The sequence below is a fragment of the Suricata suricatta genome, chromosome 1 (genome assembly GCF_006229205.1).
Source record: "Suricata suricatta isolate VVHF042 chromosome 1, meerkat_22Aug2017_6uvM2_HiC, whole genome shotgun sequence".
NCBI lineage: Eukaryota > Metazoa > Chordata > Mammalia > Carnivora > Herpestidae > Suricata > Suricata suricatta.
In genome coordinates, this window is record NC_043700.1 from 29159799 (window position 1) to 29183401 (window position 23603).

A 23603-nucleotide genomic window follows, 5' to 3' on the forward strand; every position below is an offset into this window, starting at 1 on the left:
CCTCTACTCTTGGTTTTGATTCAGGTTCACGATCGATCTCATAGTTACTAAGTTTGAGCCTTGCATCAGGCTCTGTGCTGGCGGCGTGGGACCTGTTGGGATTCTCTCCATCCCTCCGTCTCTGTCCTTCCCCAGTTCATGCTGTCCTGTCTTTCTCAAAATAAATAATAAACTTAAAAAAAAAAGAGTCAGATGCTTAACCAACTGAGCCACCCACCTAGGCGCCTTTCTATGCGTTTGTCTTGAAGAGTTCTATCATAGTTTTGTTTGTAAGTAGTCAGTGTGAATATAATTGTTATTCACAGTTGAACCGTGTTGTTTGCTCCCACTTTTCCTTTCTTGCATAACTTTGTGTTGCCTTCAGTTAATAACTATTGTTTGTTCAGTTTTCAGCACATGTCTAATTCAGCCCCACACTTTCCCCTAAGTGCCTAAACTTTTTGGCAAATATATCAATTATTTTCTTAGTGCCTTTCCCCCCCACTTTAAGTCTTTTCTGGACCTTTCTGACTTATCCCCATCTGGACTGGTTGCTCTTTATGCCAGTGTAGAGCCGTTACCCTGGGATCTCTTCTTATTTTCATTCCAGGAACTCCTTTTGCTTCTGGAAGCCTGGTTTCCTGGGCATCCTCCTAGTTTTAATATGAACCCAGCATGCTCAAGCATGCCTGATATTCACCTAGTCAAGAGACCCTTTGTTTTATTTCTTCAGAGAATAAGCCTCTGGTCTTATGCTGGGGGAGGTGCGCGGGGACAGATGGGTGGAGTTTACCTTAAAAGATTTTGAGTACCATATGTGGGTTTTGTCCTTCTTCTGGCTTACCTCTAAAGCTAGCCAGTATTTCCAGTTACTCTGTGCTTTTTTTTTTTAATTTTTTTAAATGTTTTTTAAATTTATATTTGAGAGACAGAGAGAGAGACAGTGTGAGCAGGAGAGGGTCAGAGAGAGAGGGAGACACAGAATCAGAAGACAGGCTCCAGGCTGTGAGCTAGCTGTCAACACAGAGCCCGACATGGGGCTCAAACCCACGAACTGTGAGATCATGACCAGAGCTGAAGTTGGACACTCAGCAGACTGAGCCACCCAGGCACCCCTCTGTGCTGTTAATAAGATCGATCACCAATATTCCCCAACTGACTGCCCTTTGCTTTTCAGCATCCAACATTTTGTTGCTGCTGAAATACTTCCTGTTCTTTTCATTCTGGTGGGTTTTATGTTTCCAAAAAAAAAAAAAATCCGTCGACTGTCACTTTTTGTGGGGTTTCAGGAACAAATAGAATCCAATGGCAGCTTTTAATATGCTATCTTTAACTGGGAGTGCCAGCTGGCTTTTGAAAACACACACAAAATGATTGATATTGTAATTTTTTTCACATTCAATATTTATTTAGACTTACCAGCATATTTTAACAATTCTTCTGCATACTCTAGCTTCTTTATCCTTTTCAGCCCTCCTAGCTTCATTTTTTTCTTATTTAGTATTTCTTCTTGTGAAGCTCTATTAGTAGTAATTTCTAAGTGCTTGAGTGTCAAAAATTTCTAATTTGCCTTGACTTGTAAATGATATTTTGGTTGATTCTAGAAATCTTGGTTCCAGTTTTGTTTCCTCAGCACATCAAGGATATTACTTCTTTGTCTTCCAGCATTTATTTTTGCCAATGAAAAGTCTTTTTCTTTTTTTTTTTTTTTCCGGCGTTCTTGCCATTACTTTATTGTAATCTGCCTTTTTCCTTTGTTGGCTGTAGAATATTTTCTTTGTCCTTGTAGAATGCTGGCTTCCCAAATAGTGCCCGAAGGACATTTTGGTAACAAAAAACTGTGTTTATTGCTTATTAGAGGAAGGGAGAATGACACCTCCACAGAGAGCATCTCCACAAGACCTGATCTACTGGGATGTTGAACTCTGGTTTAAGGCAGGTCTTTCAATGTAGGGATTTGACTGTGCAAGTAGATAATTATCATGATAATAAGAATTTAGGACAGAGGCAACAGCAAGGTGAGGTTTTGAGACAAGGCATTCAAAGAGTCTTGGAATGTGAACTCTGTTGATGCTTTTTTGAATCGCTGGGTCTTATGATGAGTTCCTATGATGAACTACAAAGTTATTTGCAACTTTTCCTTTCTTGGATAAGAATCACCTGGGATAGGGGTGCCTGCGCGGCTCAATCGGTTAGGTTGCCGACTTCAGCTCAGCTCATGATCTCGAGGTCTGTGAGTTCGAGCCCTAACTTGGGCTCTGTGCTGCAAGCTCAGAGCCTGAGGCCTGATTCAGATTCTGTGTCTCTCTCTCTCTCTTGACCCTCCTCCGCTGCTTTCTTTCTCTCTCTCTCTCAAAAATAATAAACATTACAATAAAAAAATAAAATAAAAGAATCACCTGGGATAGTAAAATTATGCTAATCATGACCATGGAATAGGAAGGGCATGTTAAGGCAGACACCAAACTACCTGGGCGTACATAGTTTTCCTTTTCATTGTTCTCCCTTGTGGCCATTTTCAGCCTGAGCAGCAGATAACAGAGCATTCGTATGGCCGCCTGTGATCAGTCTAGGTCTTCACTGCTCTTTGAGGTCTCATGATCATGTACCAAATCTCTGGGAAGGTTTAGTTCAACCTCCAAGGTTCTGAGGATGTTTGCTTCAACCTCCATCAGCATCAGATTTCTTGCTTTTTTTGCTGGGTGATTATTTACAGCCAGCTCTTGACTTACACCATTTCTCTGCAGGAGCTGGAGCACCTGTGGGGCCGACTCTTGCTTCTGCTCAGACATTGAAAACTCAGCCCCCGTGGTCTCCGCCTGGTCTGTGCCCTGCTGTGGGACCGTGGGTTCAGCCCTCTATTACCACTCCTCCAGTTTCTGGTGAGTGGAGGTTTCCCTTTCTATTGCTATGTATTTTTCTCATTAACATTTTATGCTAAAAAACATAAGTCTTACAGAGAACTTAAAAATATAGTGACATGAAAATTCTTCATCATCTAGATGTAACAGTTGTTAATGTTTTGTCACATTTGCTCTATTTGTGTATGTATAAACACATGCTTATTTATTTGTTAAAAAATTTTAATGTCTATTTTTGCGAGGGGGGCAGGGGCAAACAGGGAGGGAGACCCAGAATCTGAAGCAGGTTCCAGGCTCTGAGCTGTCAGCACAGAGCCTGACACGGGGCTTGAACCCATGAACTGTGATATCACGACCTGAGCCAAAGTTGGACACTTAACCTACTGCGCCACCCAGGCACCCCAACATATGTTTATATAAATATGCATGTGACTTATTTCTAATTTCTTGCTGGGATATCTACCTACCTATCTGTATAGATATCTATTTTTTACATACATAGTTTTCTGTTTTACAAATATAAATTTACAAGTAATTTGTGGACCCCAACATACTTTTTTCTCAAATAATTTAGCATGTGCCCCTTAAAAATAAGCACATTCTCATAGTGCCACAGTGCCATTATGAAACCCAAAGAAATTGATAGTAATTCTTTGATGTATTAAAATTTTTTTTCTGTTTTTTATTTATTTTTGAGAGACAGAGAGAGGCAGCATGAGCAGGGGAGGGTCAGACAGAGAGGGAGACACAGAATCCGAAACAGGCTCCAGGCTCTGAGCTGTCAGCACAGAGCCTGACTGTGAAATCATGACCTGAGCCCAAGCTGGACGCTTAACTGACTGAGCCACCCAGGCATCCCTGATGTATTTTAAGAGGTATACTCAATTTTCTCCAATTGAGGATACATTTTTAAAAATTTATTTATTTTTGAGAGAGAGAGGGACAGAGAAAACAAAGTGGGCTCCATGATGACAGCCGAGAGCCCCATGAGGTGCTCAAACTCAGGAACCACAAGATCATGACTGGAGCCAATATTGGAAGCTCAACCGACTGAGCCACCCAGGCGCCCCTTGAGGAGAAATTTTTGTAGCGTATTTTTTTCAACAGTGAGACATCCAATGTTCATGAACTACATTTGGTTGTTAGGCCTTTGAACTAAGAATATAATCCCACCACCATGGTCCGGCTCATTACATTGGCTTATTAGACATCCCAGCCCATTGCCTTAAAGGATGTCCCACACACTAGACTTGTTTGTGTCTTCATAGTTCAGTTCAATTTTTCCTCTCCCCCTGTATTTTTTGTACACTTAGTGTTCTGTCAAAAGCTGTGATTAGTCTTGGGGCATTTGGTGGCTCAGTCAGTGGAGCGTGTGATGCTTGATATTGGGGCCATTATTTGAACCCCATGTTGAGTGTAGAGATTATTTCATAAGGTGGTACTGTGCACTTCATATCATAACACATTCAAAATGGATATATTGTTTTAAAGTACAATTTTACATTGAACATATTGTGTTTTGAGCTGAGTAGGAGTGGTAACAATTTAGTGTGTGCTCAAATCCTCATTTATGGTAGAACACAGTTTTCATGTGTTTTTTGCTTTTTAAGATTTTATTTTAAGTGATCTCTGTACCTAACATGGGGCTCAAACTCACAACCCCAAGATCAAGCGTTGCATGCTCTTCTGACTGAGCCAGCCAGGTGCCTCTGTTTCTTTTTTCTTTTTTCTTTTTTTTTTTTCTTAGGAGAACTGATACCCTACAACAGCCTCAATGATGTCTAGAGGTTTTTCTACTTCTGATTTCAGGTTAAAAATAGGTAGCAAGAATTAATTTAGCCAAATCTTAATCATTCATGGTAGGAGGGAAAATTAGGAGATTAAATGTATGACAGACTAAACAATTCTTACAACAGCGACATTCTTCACTAGTGATCCTGAGAAACTGAACCTCATGAACTCATTGAGAAATTTCCAGGCAGAGTTAGTGAAAGGTTGGTGAAAAGTGTATGGCAGTTCCTTGTACTGTTGTTGCAACTTTTCTATCATTTGGAAATTATTTCAAATAAAAAATTTAAAATAAAGACTCTGGCACCTAAAATGAGACAGCTCTATCAAGTATATTTCTCTCTGGGTGCCACACACTCATGATTGTTAATATATTTTACTTATAGGCCCGTATCAAAGTATATTTGCCTTTCTCTGGATAGAATTCCAACATGATTGGTTTACCCTTCTAAATCTGTAGGAGATTAAAGGAAGCAAATCGGAAATCTAAAATGGTGATATTTTGCAAACCAGTAGCAATGCCTTCAGAAAAAGGGAAAAAACAAAAAAAATCCAAGAATTAAAAAATGTACAGGCAAATAGTCCCCATACTTCAACAGCCCCTCAAGCACTGCTGTTTTACAGGATTCCAAAAAATGGAACGAATGTGCAGATATTGATGAAGGAATTCATATGTGGAAAGCAATTAGAATAGTGTCTGGTGCATGGTAAGCACTAAATAAATATTAGCTATTATTAGGTTTATCACAATATTCTTGCGTTGTCACAAAGGGTAAATTCAGCTCTTTTACTTCTCAGAAGGCAAGAAACTTTGCAATATATTGTGCTGGATGCTTGAAGGTGATGATGAGAGCTTGGTGCCTCTCCTGTGCTCTTGAAAAATGTAGACCCAGTTTTCCTCTCCCTTCCCCCACCCACCTTACGCAGTGTGTTCTGCTAGGCGTGGCTGTAGCCCCTGTGTGCCTCGGGTGGAGTAGGGGCAGCCACATATAGACTCCTAATAGTTTAAAAGTAATGGAGGGAAACAGAGGAGAGGAAGGGGGATGGAGCAGGGAGGAAGGAGTGGAAATGGATGAGAGGGAAGCAAGCCCTTAGCTGTCTAGGAAACTCAGCTGTTCACAATGAGTCATTTCCTTCAAGTTCAGCTGGCATCTAGGACTTCTTTCCAAAGACCGAATGAAAGGTTTTGTGTCTAGTAAGGGAATTTCAGAGCACAGGAAAGCAGGAGTAAATAAAGGAACACCGTGATTGAGTCCTGGCTCTCGGCCACTTTCACTGCCTGTGGCAAGCCGCTGAGTCTCACGGAGACTTCCCCCCTCACCTGTAGATGGGGAATTCTGATTTCCACCTGGCCCTGGTGACCTTTCAGGGCTGTTTGAGGCTCATAGGGAGCTCATGTCTGGTGACCACATTTTCCGAACCAAGAATCGGAAAGGCATGATCTGACAAAAGCAAGGGTGTGTGCACAGGGTATTTGTAACTTGTGTTGCCTCAGAAAATCCAGGACTTGAAAGGATAAATGAACTGGGAGAAATAAGCAAAAAAGAGGGCACTTAGGGTGAAGAGTTAGAAAAAGAGATCTAGGAGGAATTCACCTCTCCAGCCACTGGAGGCTGCTCTGGTTTTTCTTATAAGTAGCTCCATGCAGCCAACATGCTCTACCGGCCAAGGAATCTTAACCTTGAACACTGAGGAGCAAAAATAGGAAAGAAATATGATCAAAGGAGGAGACTGTGGACAGGGGCTCTTCGTCCCTGAAACAAGGATGACTCATGAAGAGGGCCTCTCCCGAGAGGCCACAACTCCTTATGAAAGGCCAGTGTGGTGTAGGTGGGCCTGGGTGGCTCGGTGGGCTAACCTTCCGACTCTTGGTTTTGGCTCAGGTCGTGAGCTCATGGTTTGTGAGATCAAGCCCCAAGTCAGGCTCTAAGCGCCTACTTGGGATTCTCTCTCTCCCTCTCTCTCTGCCCCTTTCCCACCCATCTCTCTAGAGAGAGATTTATTTATTTACTTAGAAATAAATAAATTTAAAAAAATACAAGGATGGCTGGTGGGAGGGTAGGGGGGCTGAGCTGTGTGACATCTAACATTATGGAACTCAGATTTCCTCTTAATTAGAGAACATAAGGGGAAAGTAAATACCTCTGGGGGAGCGGTGTCAAATTCACACAGAGGTGCAAATGACTACCGCCAGGTTCTTCCCTGATTGTGAAATTGTCTGAGCCAGAGGAAGGCATGGAATCTATTTCCTCCTAATGACCTGTTTCCAATTATAAACCTTTCCATTATGGGGAAAAATGCCAAAAAGTATAAAGAAAGTCTATTGCTCTTAGTCTCACAATCCAGAGATAAGTTCTGCTGATTGGGTGAATTTATTTTCAGTTTTAAGATTTGCTACGGTAGATATAGAATAAATTTATAAGGCAAACCATTTGGAAACAATATGAATTTTTAAACCCTGGTATATTAAATATTCATTGTTTTGAATTTGGCAAATGCATAAAGGCACAACAAGGAAATAAAAAATCATTTCAAATTCTCAATACTCAGAGATAGACAGAATGGTATTTTGCTTATTTGCTTTCCATTTTTTCTCCTAAGTATAGACACACACATATTTTTCTGAAAATTAGAATCATATTGCACATGCTATTTATATGTATGCACTATTCATATATTGTACCTGCTTTTTTTCACTTAGGAGTACTTCACAATGATTTCCCCCATTCATTAAATATTTTTAAATACAAACCATTTTAAGTGGTTACACATTATGTCACTCTGAATATATCATGGTGTAACCAATGAGAAAGGGACATTTAAAAAAATATGCAGGAAAAGAAATTTCCCAGTACCTTTAAGCATTTGGAAATAACCGTTTAAAACCAAACAATTGTAGAATTCTTACGTGTTCACAAAAGAAGGTTCGGTAAGACAGGCCAAACAGGAGACAGTAAGGATAAAGACAAAACAAGGCAAAGGGTGCCAGGCCGGCTCACCGCCAGTTGGTAGAGAATGTGACTCTTGATCTCAGGGTTGTGAGTTCTAGCCCCACTTTGTGGGTAGAGATTACTTTAAAGCAACAAAGGTGGGGCGCCTGGGTGGCTCAGTCAGTTGAACCTCTGACTTCAGCTCAGGTCATGATCTCTTGGTTCATGGGTTCAAGCCCCATGTTGGACTCTGTGCTGACAGCTCAGAGCCTAGAGCCTGCTTCGAGTTCTGTGTCTCCCTCTTTCTCTGCCCTCCACTGCTCGTGCTCTGCTCTCTCTTTCTCAAAAATAAGTAAACATTAAAACAAATAAAGCAACAAAGGCAAAATAAAAAAATAATTGAAAGAAAATAAAACAAAACCCAACACAGTCATAATTTTTCACACTAAGTCTATAATTTAGTTTTATACATATATATATATATATACATATATATATAATTTATTTATTTTTGAGAGACAGAGACAGCACGAGCAGGGGAGGGTCAGAGAGAGAGAGGGAGATACAGAATCTGAAGCAGGCTCCAGGCTCTGAGCTAGCTGTCAGCACAGAGCCCGACGCGGGGCTCGAACCCATGAACCGTGAGATCATGACCTGAGCTGAAGCCAGAAGCCAGACTGTTAAGTGACTGAGCCACCCAGGCGCCCCTAATTTAGTTTTTTAAAAGTTTTTTTTTTAAGCAGGCTCCATACCCAACATGGGGCTTGAACTCATGACCCTGAGATCTATAGTCATATGCTCTACCGATTAAGCCAGCCAGGTACCCCTGTAATTTAGTTTTCTATTAACTCTAATGAGTCTCTGCCCAGTGAGCCCAAACTAATGGAGGGGCTTTGGTGTTAGTATTTATCCTATAAGCACTCAGACCCGACGTTCTCCAAACCACATTGATTTTTCTCTTCTCTTCACTCCTCTATCTCCTGTCTTATTAACAATGTGGCTCCGTTTTCTTCAGTTGCCTCATCCTGAAACCTAAACTCGGGCTCCCTTAGCTCCTCCGCTGCCCCCACCTGGTTCAACGGTTCTCTCCCCTCGAGTTGGTCCTGCTACTTTCTTGCGTCCACTACCCGAACAGCCTCCAGGCTGGCCTCCTCCTCTCCATTTCAAATTTACTCCAAGTAGATTTCTAGGTTGCTAACTGACTAGGGGCCTTTTTAAGCCCATGTTTCGTTTTGTCCCCATTGATTAAAATAGCTCCCTGGTCCCCCCCTGGCCTCGGAGAAAATCCAAGCTCAGCAGGCCACCTGTCTAACCTTGTTTCTCATTTCCCTCTCAATCGTATTGTGCGCCAGCCTCAAGGAGCTTTGCACAAGTTCCAGAACATTCCATGTTCTTTCTGATCGTCATGGCCTCATACAAGCCAAGGATCTCTTGGTGAGTTTTCCCTTTTTTTTGTTTTTTGTAAAGTGACTGTATCTACTCATCATTTAAAACTCATCTCCAAGGTGATCTTACCTGGTAGGTGTTTCCTCTCACTGTCCAGTTATCTCCTTTATGTGCCCTTACAGCCCCCAGAAACATAGTTCTGTCATAGTACTTTCCCACCGCCTGTGACAAGGGGTTACTTATGTCTCGCGTACAGTCACCTTGGAGCCCTCTGAACCAGGGACACTGTATTTTATCTCTGCATTCCCTGCTAACTGCTCAGTGTTTGGGACATAGAGGACGCTCAGTAAATATTTTACTCATGAGTGAATGACTGACACTTCGGACTGAGCAAGGGCTCACACCATTTGTAAATGGGTGTTAGAGTCATGAAAATAATTCCTGATGTGTGGGAACTTGCCAGAACCTGGGGCAGCTTGGGCCATTTAACTGAGAGAGGTAAGATCCCAGAGAGGAAGGAAGAGGTTTGTGTTTTTAAATTAATGCTTTTTAAAGTTTAAGTTTATTTATTTCCTTTTGAGGGAGAGAGAGACCCAGAGAGAGCAAGCAGGGGAGGGGCAGAGAGAGGGAGGGACAGAATCTCAAGCAGGCACTGTCAGTGCAGAAACCAACATGGGGCTCGAACTCACAAACCTTGACATCGTGACCTGAGCAGAGATCAAGAGTTGGATACTTAACCCCTAAATTAATGCCTTCATAAGTTGATAGGTGTGGTGTCATTAAAATATGTCCATTAATTGTTTTGGTATTTCTCCTTTTATTTATTTATTTTTAAAGATTTAAAAAAAAATTTTAGGTAGCCTTTACACCCAACATGGGGCTCGAACTCACAAGCCCGAGACCAAGAGTTGCATGCTTCACTGACTGAGCCAGCCAGGCGCCCCAATATTTATCTTGTTAAAAAGTGGAGCCTACTTCCCCTCCCCTTGAGTGTGGATTGCATTTATGGATTTTTAATGAATTGAACATGGTAGAAGTGATGGCATGTGATGTCAGAGTCTAGGCCATGCAAGGCAATGCGGCTTCCTCTGTGAGCTCTCTCCTTAGATGACTTGGTTTAGGGAAACCAGCTGCCATGTTGTGAGTGTGATATTGTGACTTATATTAAGAAACGCATATTTGGTCTTCATCTCTGCTCCTGGCACAGCATGCCTAAAACTTCTGTGATTTCCTACATGATGAGTGATAAAAGGTGTCTTGCCCTGTTAAAGTGGTGACTTTTGGAAAGCCCTTAGGTGACTTAAGGATGGGGATTGGTTGGAGCGGGAATCCAACTGGGGGGTTAGGACTTTTAGTCCCACCCTTTGAGCTCTGGGGAGGAAAGAGGGGCTGAAGATAGAGTTCAGTCACCAATGGCCAATGATTTAATCAATCCTGCCCATGTCAAACTCTCCATAAAAACACGTAAGTACGTAAGTGTGGGGTTTCGAGAACTTCCAGTTGTTGAACACAGTGGAGATGCTTACACACCTCTCTGAGGGACACACTCAGCGCATGGAGCTCTGCTCCCCTTCCCACACCCCTTGTCCATCTCTTCATCTGGCTGTCACTCCACGTCCTTTAATATGCTTTGTAACAAACCGCTAATCTAGGGAATGAACGGGCTCCTGAGTTCTGTGAGCTGTTCTAGCAAATTAATCGAACACGAGGAGGAAGTTCTGGAACCTCTGATTGAGAGCCGGTCAGTCAGAAGCACAGGTGATATCCTGGACTTCACCTGTGGGATCAGACAGTCCGCACGTAGGGGGTGTCAGAACTGAGCCGAGTTGTGGGACACTGCGCTGGTGTAGGCAAGTTGCTGGCTTGCATGGGGAAAGAACCCACATACGGGAATCGGCGTGGGAATCATAGCAACCCTACCATGATACCCAAGTGGCCAGCATCTGAGGCCTCCTGCCAAAAGCCAGCAAGGAGCTCAGGCGAGTGTGCCATCTTGAGGGGTGGCCCTCTGGCACCGGCCATCCTGACGGTGACCTCAGAAGAGACCCTGTGGCGGAGCCGCCCGGCTAAGTCACTTGAATTCCTGAACCACAGAGATAATAAAAGGTCGCTCTTTTGAGCTCCTAACTTTGGAGCAGTTTGTTACGCGGCAGTAGACGGCCCAATGGGCGGAGCACAAAGGCGCGGTAGATCCTCCTGATGCCGAGCCTGGCAACTTTCTGTCAGGCTGTCCTGAGCACCTGCACAGCCCGACACATCTTCCTGTTCTTATGCAAAGGCCCTTGTGCTGAAATGGAACGCTAGCTTCTACAGGGACCCCAAAGGTTCTGAAGAGTTCTGGGCGTAGCATGATTAGGTGGGCAGCCCAGCCAGGCAGTCGTATCTGCTGATCTTCTGTATCAGTTGAAAGGGAAGGTTTTTGGCAAATATCTCTGCCTTTGTTATTTGACACCAGGCCCCACAAAACATAGTCAATTGAAAGAGGAAAAGTACTATAGGAAAAGGAGAGGCTGTTTATTTTTTTTGCACTGCCCTTGCCCCCCACCTCATCAATACAGTCCCTCCCTTTGATTCATGTTTGGAAATACAAGTTGTTAGAATTTTCACTGGGTAGAGAGGGAGAGTTCTGAGGGACTTTGATGGTAAAATAAGAAAGAACTGAGGACTTCCATGGAACATTTTGATAGTCCTTGATTAATTCAAATTTCTCACACACATTGATGGAGGGATTTGCTTTATGGTGTGGGCTATTTGCACCGGAAGGACCAGGGCTCAAATCGAGGGCTTTGTGGAGCACAGTGGCTCAGTCGGTTAAGCATCCGACTCTTTATTTTGGCTCAGAGCACGATCTCATGATTCTTGAGTTCAAGCCCTACATCAGGCTCTGTGCTGCCAGTGCGGAGACTGCTTGGAATTCTCTCTCTCCCTTTCTCTCTGCCCCTCCCCCACTTGCTCTCTGTCTGTCTGTCTTTCAACATAAATAAACTTAAAAAATATTTTAAAAAATTTAGGGTTTTGCTTGCAAGCTCTGTGTCTCTGAACACATTTCTAAACCTCGTTAGTTCCAGCTTCCTCTAAAATACAGGAAAATAATACCTATCATATCCATTGAGCAGATATTTGTTGAGTGCCTGTTACTATCATGTGCCAGATAATGAGTGTGGTTCTGAGTATCCAAATGGTTCCTAGTCTTTAAAAATTTTTTTTAACGTTTATTTATTTTTGAGAGAGAGAGAGAGAGAGAGACAGAGCACAAATCGGGGAGGAGCAGAGAGCGAGGGAGACACAGAATCTGAAGCAAGCTCCAGGCCCTCAGCTGTCTGCACAGGGCCTGACATGGGGCTTGAATAACGAACCATGAGATTGTGACCTGAGCTGAAGTCGGAAGCTCAATGGACTGAGCCACCCAGGTGCCCCTGGTCCCTATTCTTACAGACTTCTCAACTTAGGGGAGGAAACAGGCAAGTCAACACAAACTTTTAAGAGTCTGATTAGTGCCACCTTTGAGATAATTAATGGGTCCTATGGTATCTTGAAAGATAGGTAATAAACTCCGTCTTGGGAGTGTGGAGGTTTTCAGGAGGAAGAGACTTCTGAGATCAGACCTCAAAGATGAGTAGACGTTAGTTAGAAGGACATCAGAGTGAGTGGTAGTCATAGGGGCAGAGGGTCCAGGCAGAAGAAACACCGTTCATAGAGGACTTGAGAAGAGAGATAACTCGGACTTCAGGTAACAGATGGAAGGTAGTTCTGTGTTGCCGAAGAACAGAGTTGTGGGCAGAGATTAGTGAGAGGAACTAGAGAGGTAGCCGATGCCAGACCGGGAAGGACTTCAACTACGTTTAGTTGATGTAAAATTTAAATGAGATCCTGTGTGGAAAGTATATCAATAGCATCTTGTTCCAGACTTTATCTTGTGTGACGAGGGGATGATATTCTGTAGTTTGGAAGCTCTGATTTTCAGTGAAGGATGCTTGTACAAAGACAGTTGCCAGCTCATGGAGGAATAAGGACGAGGTGGCATTCATCGTTTTTTTATATGTTGAGCAAAGTCTTGTGCTTTGTTGGATTGAAACCTGAATCCAGGCTCTTTTCAGAGTGCCTTCCTTCAGATAGTCTGCTATCTGCTAGTGCCATTTACTTTTTTACTTTATAGGATGTGTTAGTGTGTGCTTGTGGTTGGGGTTTTGTGGTGGAGATGTGTGGGTGTCTTGGGGAGCTGTATGGTATGTTGGGTACAGCTGAGGTGACGGTAAAGGAAACAGATGAAAAGCTTTTGTTTGTAGAGAAAAATACTTGGCAAATGCACTCTGCCGCCAGACTGGAGAGAGCTTGGACAGTGGGCATGGCTGACATTCCCTGTGACCATTGCTGATGGGAGGGAGAGCAGATGGGTGACAGGAGGGAGACGGGAGCGGAGAAGGCAGATCTTGCCTTTAAGTCCTCACAATATGCTAAACGAGACACATGCAAATATAACCCTTACCCTAGAGCGGATTGTGGAAATGTCTCAAAGAGGCTTGAAAATATCAGATACAGAGACATCACTTCCAACTGAGGGAGCTGGGGAAATGCAGAGGTAGAATTCGGGCTGTGAGGACGGATGTAAAATGCTTGGGGTACAGAGTGCTCGTTTCCCGGATGTTAGTTACATCTGGTCCTCACGGTGTCTTCTGCTCTAAGATTCAGCGATGGTCTGTACCTAGAAGGGGCTCTGGGAGAATACTGTGTAAGGACAGCAGGGATGCTGGGTGTGGTTCTTGGGTGCCTTGCAGGATTGCTGGGGGATGATGCGGGCCAGAGAAACTGGATGCGTGCCAGCCTGAATTTAAATGTGATATGAAGGAGTTATGTGCCAGGCTTTGGGGATTTTTTGTTTTTTTTTTTTAATGGAAAAGGAAATTTAATCACTAACTATAGTCACTGAGAACAATGCCATCCCCAAAGCTGTTGTTGATTTTGAATGCTAAATTGGTCTCAATCCACCTATTGTTATTTGTATTTCCTTATTTTGGCAGAATATACATAATGTGAAATTTACCATTTTAGCTATTTTTTAAAGTGTAAAATTCAGTGGCAATAATGACATTCCTATGTTGTGCAACTGGGCACCAAGATCTATTTCCAAATCTTGTTTGTTACCCCAAACAGAAACTCTGTAACCATGAAAACAAGCAATAGCTTTCAACCTCCCCTGACCCCAGCCGGTCCTAACTTTTTTTTTTGAAAAAATGTTTAATGTTTAGTACTTTTGAGAGAGAGAGTGAGAGAGAGGGAGAGAGGGAATGAATGAGCAGGGGAGGGGTAGAGAGAGAGGGAGACAGAATTGGAAGCAGGCTCCAGGCTCTGAGCTGTCAGCGCAGAGTCCCAGGCAGGGCTCAGACCCACTGGCCGCAAGGTCATGAGCTGAGCCCAAATCGCTTAACCAACTGAGCCACCAGGCACCCCAAGCCGGTCTTAACTTCTAATCTACTTTTTGTCTCTACGAATTTACCTATTCTCTGCAGTCAAATGCTCTACCCCTGAGCTATGCCCCCTGCTAAATTTACCTATTCTCTGTACCTCATGAAATGAAATACCTCATGACATGGAATAATACAGTATTTGTACTTTTGTGTTGGTTGATTTCATGTAACATCATGTTTGCAAGGTTCATTTACGTTGTAATGTGTCAGCACTTCATTTCTCTTTAAGACTGAATAAGATTTTATTGCATGGATATATACCACATTTTGCTTATCCATTCATCTGTGGACAGACCCTAGGGCTGTCTCCATCCTATGGCTATCGTGAATAATGTCGCGATGAATATTAGTGTACAAGTATCCGTTAGAATTCCTGCTTCCAATTCCTTTGAGTACATACCTAGAAGTGGAAAGCTGGACCACAGGAACATTCTATAATTAGCTGTTTGAGGCGCTGCCAAAGTGTTCTATGCAGCAGCTGCAGGATTTGAGGTATCCACAAAGCAACGCACAAAGGTTCCAATTCCTCCATATCCTCACCAACATGTGTTACTTTTTTTTTTAATTAAATATCTTTAAAAGCATTTGAGAGAGAAAAAGAATTTTAAGCAGACTCCACGCTCAGCACAGAGTCTGATCCCATAACTCTGGGATCATGACCTGAGCTGAAATCAAGAGTCAGACACTCAACAGACTGAGCCCCCCAGGCGCCCCAACCACCCACACTTAAGGGCCTAAAGAACCCAGGTGACTTATCACAGAAAAGCTTATTAATCAGGAAGGTTTCAGGAACAATCTCTGTCTTCCATTCAGCAGTTCCAGAGAGAAAATAGAAGGCAGAAAAGTCTGGTGGGAAAAAAAACCCCAACAACCCCAAACCAAAAAAGACTTCTATAATCTTGGGCCTGAATTCAATTTCCTTTTTTCCTGGGCTTAGCCTCCCATTCCTAGAAAGCATAATTCCTATTTGTACTTGGAAGGAAATAGGAGTCACGCAAAATCTTTTTTATTATTTTTTTCAAAGGCTCAGCGCACGCCACCTAGTGGAGAGAATCTGAAAGCACAAGGCTGCGTTTTTCCTCCCTCCAACTTGATGTTTCCTGTAGTCACATAACTTCTGCCTTCCTGCAAATGGAGTATGCCAGGGTGGCAGGAGTCGGTGCTGACTTTCTGGTGACTTCATTAGTTTATTTTTTCCAATTTTTATGTTTATGCCACCGGGTTTGCAGAAAGGAAGGCGTCTCGTATGTGGAACTGAGATGGCCCGTTGTCTTTTCGATGGCATGAAGATCAAGGTTCCAATTGTTTTGAAGTTCTGGATCTGGCTCAGAGGCAGCAGAGCCCCGCCACTCGTCTGCAGTGGGTGTGTGTGTTGGAAGAAATCCAGAGAAAAGGCAGGGGGAGGACCACGCAGGGCTCAGGGTACAGAGCGCCCAGGACAGATCCTGAGTCCTCCCTTACAGGAGAGCGGAGCCTTAGCGTGGCTCTGGCCATGATCAAAGTTAAAGTCCAGGGCGGAGCAGGAGTCCGGCCACAGCGACATTGAGGGGAGCAGTCCAGGCCCTGCGGCCACAGAGCACACACCGCATGATCCCGCCTGTCTTCTGCTGGCTTTCGGGAGCCCAGGACACGCAGTCTGCATCCCAGAATCCGAATGGCCACAGGCAACTCATGTTCTCATGATCATGTGTTCTCTGCTTGGCAGTCAGGCTTGGGTCCGCATTAGCCTACTCTCAGGCCGTTTTCACACAGCTGAATGGCGCTGTGCTTTTGAAACAGGGTGCGGATCTAGCAGGATTTCCGATGCTGAAGGTGTCTGGAGAGGTCCTGACCTCGTCTCTTTTCTTCACGAGGCTCTCTCTCAACTTCCTTCCTTTTCTGATTCAGTTCACCCAGTGTTGGCATAATCAGCTCCCAGCTATCAGGGGAATATTCTGGATTCTTGTCATTTTTCACATGTAGAGTGCTTGCATGGAGCAGAGCATGGAAACTCCGGTTCTGGGTCCTCTTCCTTCGGCCTCTGGCCGCTTCTGACCCGACGCCAATGGCCGTGGGCTTTATAAAGCGCTTCCATTTGATAGCGTCACACCCAACTAGTCCCTCCTCTCTCTTGATTAATCCGAGGATCTGAAACTCAGTTGACATCAGAGGAATCCCTTCGCAGCTGCAACTCAACTAGAGTTTGGTCGGGTAACTGGGAGATGGTGTGCCAGGGTCCAGAGTCACGGCAAAGCCCAGATTGTCACAGAGCTGTGACGGAAACAACTCACAGATCCAAAATCTCGATAACAAGCTTATGAATTTCAATAACCAATGTTGGCACGTGTTTGGCTCTTGCTAGTTAATCGCCTCTTTCGAGGGCAGGAATGATGCCGTATTTTCTATTGTATAGATGGACAATGAAGGCGGTCCCAGTGAGTTCTCCACGGCTGATATCCCTCCCCTTCATAATTTTATTTTGTGGAGACACAAATAAACACAAGTTTTGGATTTAAGGATTTTGGGTTTCTCCCCACATAAGAACCCTCTCTATGTGGGCCATCTGGTTTTGCTTTCCATGGCTGATCATTCAGAAAAGCTCCTTCAAGCTCTCAAGCCCCTGCTGACCGGGCCCCTTCTGGCCCAGCAAGGGCCACGTGCCCAGGGAACCGCCGGGAGGAACCGTGTCTCCCAGGAGTGGAGAGGAAGCTGTGTGTCTGAGGGCCCTGTGGTGGGGCTGAAGATGGACCCCGAAGGACTTCATCTCTGATCCCTGGAACCTGTGCCTATTACCTCCTGTGGATACAAGAGCTTCACAGATGTGATTACGTTAATGATCTCAAAGATGGGGACATTGTCCTGGATTGTCTGAATGGGCCCATTAGCCATTGTGTGCCTCTTCTTTTTTTAAAAAATTTTTTATGTTTTATTTATTTTTTGAGAGAGAGAGAGAGAGAGTGCAAGCAGGGGAGGGACAGACAGGGGGAGACACAGAATCTGAAGACAGGCTCCAGGCTCTGAGCTAGCTATAAGCACAGAGCCCGATGCGGGGCTCGAACCCACAAACCGTGAGATCATGATCTGAGCCGAAGTTGGATGCTCAACTGACTGAGCCACCCAAGCACCCCCACCGCGTGCCTCTTCATAAGGTGGAGGCAGAGAGAGAGAGAGAGAAGACGCAAGCAGAAGGAGAGGAGGCAATATGACGATGGAGGCAGAGACCGGAGTGCTGGGGGTCACCAGGAACTGGGAGCGGCAAGGAACGCATGTGCCCTAGACCTTCTAGAAGGGGTGTGGCCCTGCTGACACTTTGACTTGGGTCTCTTACTACTGACTTCAGACTGCAGCCTCGAGCACTGTGAGAGAGTAAGTATATAAGTATTGTTTTTAAGCTACCGAATTTGTGGTAGTTTGTTGCAGCGGCATAGGAAAATAGTACAACAGTGAAGTTTAGGTTTTATTAGCTTTATGCCTAATCCAGCTGCTTTTGTTTTTGTCTTTTGGGTTGGTGATCGGTGGAGTGAGAGATGGAAGAGCGTGGCGGAGTCCATGTTCAGAAAGGTATTTGGTGCTTCCGCATGTCTGCCGAGAAAGTGGTCAGGGCCTTTGGGACATTGAACCCCATCAGTTTCCCACTGGTGGCCATTGTGTCACTGCCCTGTGTCCTTCCATGCTGACCACACATAGGAGAAAGGCTGGCCTGTTGTTTTGGTATAAACTGCAAAGAAGGATCTATAAAGGAACAGTGAATCCTTTTGTGCGTTGAGTCTATGAACTAAAACAGAACTGGCAGTTTGGAAAAGGGGCTGGGAACAAACGATCCTAAGTCCTTGGAGCCCAACATAAGCAAATGGGAAACCTGGACTCCTGCTCACTCAGGGACGGGTGCCGACGGTCCTGCCTCACCTGCATAGCACAGCCATGTCTGGATTTAATTTCTACTAGTGAAGACGAAGGAGGAAAGCTATTGGCCACTAGCAGATCGCATTATATTTCTGGATTGTTTTCTCTTTATCTCTAAGAGAAGTAGGCAGAAGTCTGCCCACCATTATGGGACTTGCTGTACCGGCCTCGGGAGCGGTGCGCTTGCCCACCTCACCGGTACCAGGCTTAGCCATGTGGTTTGATTTGACCAGTATGATTGAAAAGGGCTGCGTCTACTGCCAGTTCCCATTAGAACCTTCAGGAACCACTGGGATGTTTCTCCAGCTTCTCTCCTCCTGCTAAGACGGAAGTACATCCCAGATAGGGACTGTTCCTTTCACTTGGAAGATGAGCGAACCCACAGCTGACCCTCCAATGGGCAGGTAGTGAGAACAGTCTCTGTGATTCTTTAACCTTTGAGATTCTGGCGTTGGCTGTTCCCACCCAGCTCTATAATTAAGGTGACAAGGGAGGCATCTTTATTGCCCCTCAGTTACCCCAAACGTTAGGGCAAGAGTACAGTGGTATTGTGAATGATTTCAGAACAAGAGGCATGTGTGGGGGCAGAGGAGAGGGGTGGAGGAAGAAAGACAAGTATTTGGGTCAAGGGAGGTTCCTGGTAAAAGTGAACTTTGAACTTTTTAGAGGGATATGAAGGTGTTAGCTTAGTGGAGAACCTTCCTAGCACAGAGTGGAGACGCATCCTGCAAAATTAGAGATGTGCAAACAGGGCAGGGTCTACAAAGGCACGGAAAGGATGGCTACACTGGCTTGTGGCCGGTCATGTGTATTTCTTGTGAAGGGATTTGGAGTTCACCCCCAAATCTCTGAGGAGCTAATGAAAGGTTTTAAACAGGAGCACTAGTAATGTATTTAGATCATAGGACGGATGGAAGGATCGTTTCTTAGGCAGCAGGATGTGTTCAAACCTGAAAGGAAACAGGGAGATTTGCCCCCTGCCCCCCTGGGTGCGTGGTTTGCAAAGGTGTTCAAGGGTGGTTACATCATCACAGGCGGTGGACTCTAGTGTCTATGAACAAGTAAGGACGGTCATCTTCGTGTGGGTTTTAGAGACAGGACAGCATGGGATCTTCTAGGTGTGTCTTAAATGAGAGCCTGTGATTCGCCCACATGGCAGGTGGGCTACACGCGGCTGAATACCAGTAGCTACTCCAGTGCTCGTTATGTACTTGGTGGTTTTTACTTGTTTCATATGCTCCTATAACGTGCCATTGGGTGGAGAAAGGAAGTGCAAAGAGCTTAGACTTTAAAATATAGCAGGTTATGGGGCACCTGGGTGGCTCAGTTGGTTAAGTGTCTGACTTCAGCTCCTGTCGTGATCTCATGGTTTGTGAGTTCGAGCCCCACACCAGGCTCTGTGCTGACAGCTCTGAGCCGGCAGCCTGCTTCGGATTCTGTGTCTCCCTCTCCGCCTCTCCCATGCACACTCTGTCTCTCAAAACTAAATAAACATTAAAAAAATTTTAAAAATGTATAGCAAGATAGGAGTGGAAACTGAAACCATTTCTGCCAATTCCCTTCAAGTAGATCTCTATCATTGGCTTAAGTTACCTTCTGCTGATCAGATGTTTTAGTGAATGTCTTTAGCCTAAAGTATCAGTGAAAAGGAGAAAAATATAGTGCTGCTTATGTTTTAGTTTTCTTCTTCATTAAATGGGAGCAAATGCTATCCATGCCCAATGTATTATTGCAAAGAGAAGGTGACGCCCTCTCTCATCTTGTCTGTTAGAAATAAAACATAGAATATTAAACCCTGTGTATTTTAATGTAAAATGAATGAATTCAGAAGTTTAGAGGTGGTGAAGGCAGTTTCTGACTAGACTTGATGACTTAACATAAGGTTGACTTGAATACATGTTTTGATATAAATTCAGTCTTCAAATCTTGTGATATGGCACGAGTTAGAAATTTATTTTTGTCAAAAATATTTTTTATACACAAATAATTTAAAATAAACAGTGTATCACTGATGAGGTAAGTTCACATGTGTCTTTATGAATTATAGACATTATCTGGCACATATAACCTCAATCCATATTTGTTAAATAAATGACTATATATTTTTACTACCATATTTAAATAAACTGTATAATACATTCAAGACATACAGAGCTAAAATAATATTCTTTGTATATAAGATCGCTTAAATATTGTAGATTAAGTAAAATTGTGAAATGGCTTTAATTTCAATCAAGTTTGGGTTTCCATTTAAAAAAAAATTAGTTTCAAGTTTATTTACTTAATTTTGAGAGAGGCATAGAACAAGTGAGCAGGGGAGGGGCAGAGAGAGATGGAGAAGAGAGAATCCCAATAAGGCTCCACACTGTCAGCACCGAGCCTGATGCAAGGCTCAAATTATTAACCATGAGATCATGACCTGAGTTGAAACCAAGAGTCAGACACTTAACTGACTGAGCCACCCAGGTGCCCCAAGTTTCCATTTTATTTAAGGTGCAGGGACACAGGGTGGCTGTCCCCCGGGGGGCACTATTCACCAGGAGGATAATGTCAAGGGCGTGAACTGTATTCAGAAGTCAAGGAGATTGACAAACTCTTCTTTACCGAGATTGCCTCATTAAGTCCTATTTTATTTTTATTTATTTTTATTATTAAAAATTTTTTTAAACATTTATTTATGTTTGAGAGACAGAGAAGGGAGGGGGAGGGGCAGAGAGAGAGGAAGACACAGAATCCAAAGCAGGCTCCAGGCTCTGAGCTGCCAGCACAGAGCCTCACGTGGGGCTCAAACTCACAGACTGTGAGACCATGACCTGAGTTTAAGTCAGAGGCTTAACCAACTGAGCCACCCAGGTGCCCCCATTAAATCCCATTTTAAATGTGAGAACAGAGGCTAACAAGTTCACTGCCTTGTTTGGAACCACTGGGTTGGTTCCTGGAGGGAGTCCGATCTGAACACAGGTGCCCCTAATTCACGTGCGTGCCTCACGGCCTCACGACCCAATCTAAGGCAGCAAGGAGAGCTGGAACAGTGGTGAGTGGAGGAGGGACACAGTTCAGAGCATTTGGGGCGGATCTAGTGGGCGTGAGTTTGTGGCCGGGGCCGGTGGAGGCTGCTCTGTGGGTCGTGGGGGATGGGGGTCAGTTTGGGCTTGGACATCTGGTGCTTGCGACTCTGTAGGACGCTGACATCAATGGCCCAGCCGGTGGTTGTTCATGTCCGCCTGGTGTTTACGAGTGGTGTTTCGGCTCCTAAGATGATTTTGAGCAAAAGGTGTGGGGGAAGTATGGAAGATGATGCTGACTCCCTTCCAGATATGTCAAGGGACAGGTAGCCCCGACAGAGGAGCCCTGATGGCTTGGCTCAGGTCCACCGGGCAGAGGATTCAGACCAGGGCCCTAGGAGTTCAGGTGGGCCCATCAGAGCCTCCCCTCCCCACCAGCCCCTGCATTATATTTAATATGCATTTCCGGCCAGCGTGGGAGATACTTTCCAGGCTTTGCTGTCTATACAACCCAGCACAGTCTTTTGAGGTTTTGTTAGAGGTGCTATTTTTTTTAAAGTTTATTTTGAGAGAGAATGCATGTAGGCTTTGGGGAGGGGCAGAGAGAGAGAATCTCAAGCAGGCTCCATGCTATCTGCACAGCACCTGATGTGGGGCTCGAACTCACAAAATCGGAGATTGTGACCTGAGCTGAAACTGAAAGTTGGATGCTTAACTGAGCCACACAGGCGCCCGGATAGAGGTGCTACATTAATATTGCACTTGTCCTGATGAACATCACTGAGCCTGGAGCTTAGCTGTGCCACCATGAACTTGAATAGACCCTGCAGTCTTTCCCTAGAACTCCTTCTGTGCTGAGCCAGCCTGGATTCTGGCAGTGGCTGAGTCCTGGGGCCACGTGATGTTGAGGAATGTGACAGAAGACCGTGTCTGTACTCTGGGCTGGGGATACTACAGTGTTGTCTGTCACAACCAGCTTATGGCTCTTACTGGGGACCCAGGTGTGCAATCAGCGGTCACCTCTCCTTCCCTGAGCTGCCGAGTTGAGCCCTTACAGGTAAGAGAGGGGTCAATGTGGGTGTGGGTGTGGGAAGGAGGCAGTGTGGTGTGGGGGGTGGGTTTGGGAGAAGGACAAGGGTTTATAAAGAAAATGAAAAGAATCAGAAGGGTGGCAGAGAGATGGAGAAAGAGCTGGGGAGACCGTAAGTCCCATCTAAGTGAACGATGATAATTTACTTCAGCAGAGGACAGCAGGTGCAAGCTGACCTCGAACATCATCTATGAAAGGAGTGACCTTTCTAGAGAGCGGGAGATGCCCACAGGGAAGAGGAAGAAGAGGCATTATTCTTTGCAGTGCCAGAATGTGGCCTTGACGGAAGTAAGAAAGGTCCAGGAGAGACAGGTGTCCGGAGAAGGCCTTGTCCTGGTGAGATCACACGTGGTCCCCAGAAGCCTTACCCGTTGGCTCCTGACTCCTGTAGCCACCGTGAGTGGGACCGGGCCGCACAGCCCTGCAGTCAACTCGCCTTCTCCACCCCTCCTCTTCATGACTCATAACCAGCTGAGTACGTGTTTAGTCAGAAAGAGGCAGCATAGACTCTGGCCTCAATGTGAGGGAGTTTGGGCAAATGGCAAGTATTCAGCTTACACACTGAATGTGACTTGACCATGAATCCTCAGAGATATCCGAGGATTTGTCTCTGACTAGTGTTCTGTGCACCAGTCTTCCTGGTGGGTACGGGACGTCAGTTCCCGGGTTAGTATGTTCATGGCTCTGTTTTGTCAGGGTTTAAAACTCACTCCTTAGGGTTCCTTTCCCAAGAAGAAAGGCTGGGATAGGAGAGTGGCAATCCAATTTCTTGCCTGAAAATAAGGCCGGTCTGTTAAAGGTTTGAATGTTGCCTCTTACGGGTTGAACTATGTTCCTCCAAATTCGTATATTGAAGTTCAACCCCCAGTACCTCAGAATGTAACCTTTTTTTTTGAAATGGGGTTGCTTCAGTTGTAACTAGTTAGGATGCAATCATACTGAAGTTGGGTGGTCCCTTCATAAAAGTCCTTAATAGAAAGGAAATGTGGACACAGTCATGCACACCGGGAAATTGCCGTCTGAAAATGAAGGTGGCCATCTACAAGCCAAGGAGTGCGGCCTAGAACAGATCCTTCCCTCAGCCCTGAGGAGGGATTAGCCCTGCTGACAGGACTTCTAGTCTCCACAAGTGTAGGGACCGCCTTTCTGTTAAAGCCATCCAGCTTATGGAATTGTATTAAGGGAGCCCTAGCAAACTAATCCATTGACCATGGGGT